We start from the raw sequence: 2785 nt of genomic DNA on the forward strand, positions 1-2785 counted from the left end.
TGTATTTCTCTCCACTTTTTTCCTTTGGTCTAACCACCTATTCATTGCTCAAAGCCAAATGTCTCCCTATCACGTTTTAGAATGCTCTTGGACAGTCAAAACATTGCATATGATTCCCTTGAAGAATACAGGCAAGATTTGAGAGAGACTGAGAAAGGTATTTTTCCCCCAGTTTAGGAATATATATTTTACACAACTCATAATCCCTTACAAATAGAAAATCGGTAGTATAATACACCAAATCTATGCCAATTCAATTTGAAAAATCTTTAGTATAAGCAAGTTCAACAAAGTCCTTTAGAGGCAATTGCTTCTGGGTTTACTGCAATACTTTTTGTTATACTGTATGTCTTGTAAATTCCAATAAGTCTATCTGGAATCTCAAACATATTATTTCAAAGAGAAATTATTTTGAACTGGGCTTTTTCATTTTTCCATGTATATAAAATGCAACAATGGACACATTTTTAAGATCTCATCCATGAAGTAAAATAGAGCGGATTTGTAGGGGTGAACAGAAAATAGTAAAGCTGATGAACTAAGTGTTTTCTCTCCTCCTCAAAGGTTGAAGAACTCCTTCCAACTTTTCTTACTCAATTGAACACTAAACATGATTCCCTTAGAGAAAGGATCCAAGCTGTCTACAAGCTCCAGCTCAGCATCCCCTCCCAAAGTAAGCATTAGCTAATTTTCTTTTAATTTACTAGTTATTATATAAAAACCTACCATAAATTCATTAAGCTTCTGTTTCCAAAGATCTTCATATGCCTGTCTAAAATTATCTCTTTGAAAGAGTTTTCAACATGAAGAAATCTGAGAAGGAAGTCATGNTAGTCGGGCTTCGCCCCGCAAGTGGGATTTTGCTGGGGGTGACTCACGGAGAACACAGGGTAGGCCGTTCTGGCGTGTTTCAGATCGCCTCTGCGCAGTTCCTCCGCTGGCTCTCCCGGCCTTTGCTCAGCCGGGCCTGGGCACCCCCAGGAGTCCTTCTCCGTGTCGGCTCCAAAACCTCAAACCCGCTGCCGCTTATTTGTCGATGTAGGATCGTTGTTGAAAGATTTATTCGTCCTTTGCTGCTCTTGGAAATGCAGTCAATACTCTGGTATCACAGCACACAGCTCTCAGGATCGCGCTGTTTCCTGACGCGGGCGCTCCAGACCCGTCGCCATTTTTTCTCTCTAAAATTATCTCTTTGAAAGAGTTTTCAACATGGAGAAATCTGAGAAGGAAGTCACAACAGCTGTTCTTTAAATATTGAAAAGGAAATAGCAGGCTTGTCCCATCTGACCTCAACCTGTAGTAATTCAGATGGTTAAGATTTGGCTTGACCTATAGCAGGACTTGAATAGGCACCGCAGCCTGGTGGTGGTGCAAGCCATCTTAGGAAGCTTTGTGCTCTCTGTTACCAGCAGGGTTCTAGTGAGGCCAGATAATGCTCACAAGGATGATCTAGGAGCCTGGCCTGTGGTCCTTGGAGGTCTCTCTCAACCCCAGGAGTCTCTTCTCTGAGATCCCAGGAGTTCCTTGTCAAAGAAGAGAGACCAGACCTGGGTCATGACCACTGAGTAGTAGGTAAGAATGAATGCACAGAATTCCTGGGACAAAGACATAAGAGCAGAGAGGTCAAGTCCATTTACGAAGAATAAAGGGATTCAGTCTGTGAGTCTAAATGAGAGGCTTCAGAGGGGTGACACCTAGGAGATGAAAGGGAAAAATTAATTCAAGATTTCACTTTAGATGACCTTGAATGCCTTCAGAAAAAGTATTGATTTTATCTTCAAGGCTGTTGGTTACAAACTGGTGGTCAACTGATGCCTTTTTACTAGAAGTGCCCAGTGTTTTAAAAGACATCTAGTCCCAAGTCAAGTAGTTTAGAGCCTAGCATCTTACCTTCAACAGACTTCAACATTTATATTACCTGCTGCCACTGTGACTGCTGCTACACATAATGATAAATCACTGAAGGTTTTAAAGTAGGAAAGTGAAATGACCAGAATCTTAGGGAAATCNATGATAAATCACTGAAGGTTTTAAAGTAGGAAAGTGAAATGACCAGAATCTTAGGGAAATCAGTACAGCAGAACATGCAGCTTAGATTCGAGACAAGATCTAAAAGTCCTTTCCATTGCAATAGTCCAGACATAAGACACTTAAACCTAAACCTGAAAAGTGGCAGTGGGAAAGGACATGGAAATACAGATGCAAGAGAAGTGTAAGGAAAAGGTGACCAGAGAAGAGGAGTATCCATAGGGGGAAAAGTCTGTACTGTGTTCCAATCTTCTTTCAGCCAAGATAAGCTGTGCTTTTATTTACTTAAGATACACAATGGAGATTAAATTTTCTATCCTGCAGTACTGCTTTAAGGATTTGTAATAGTTTATGTAAATCCACATAAAAGTTCCCAGTACAGGTCCTGCCACACAGTAAGCATTCATAAATGATAGAATTCTTTATACAATTATTAAAACACAATTGTATGATGTTGTGTATGTGTATTATGTATTAACAGATTGGAAGTAAGAGAAGTCAAAGATTCCTAATTATTTCAATAAAAACTGGAGATGCAGATTTGAAGAAAAGATGAGTAAAGTGTTGAGTATTTTGAGTCTGAAAAAAATGGTTCACAGGATATATACACATAAAATTTTCTAGTTGGAAATCAACAATATATGCATGCAGGAAGGAGAAGGTTGGACTGAAGCTTCAGATTAATTAGGGAGATTTGGGCTGCAAGTAACCAAATATTCAAGCTCAACCAGCTTAAACAATAAGAAAAATGTATTAG

The 2785-nt window shown here is 39.4% G+C and overlaps 1 pseudogene; it reads right to left on the bottom strand.

Moving 5' to 3' along the window:
* Positions 1 to 284: 284 nt before the first annotated feature.
* Positions 285 to 2785, bottom strand: part of LOC103591818 — a 4278-nt pseudogene continuing 1777 nt past the window's right edge.

Source organism: Galeopterus variegatus, unplaced genomic scaffold, assembly GCF_000696425.1.
Source record: "Galeopterus variegatus unplaced genomic scaffold, G_variegatus-3.0.2 Scaffold1034, whole genome shotgun sequence".
Taxonomy (NCBI): Eukaryota; Metazoa; Chordata; class Mammalia; order Dermoptera; family Cynocephalidae; genus Galeopterus; species Galeopterus variegatus.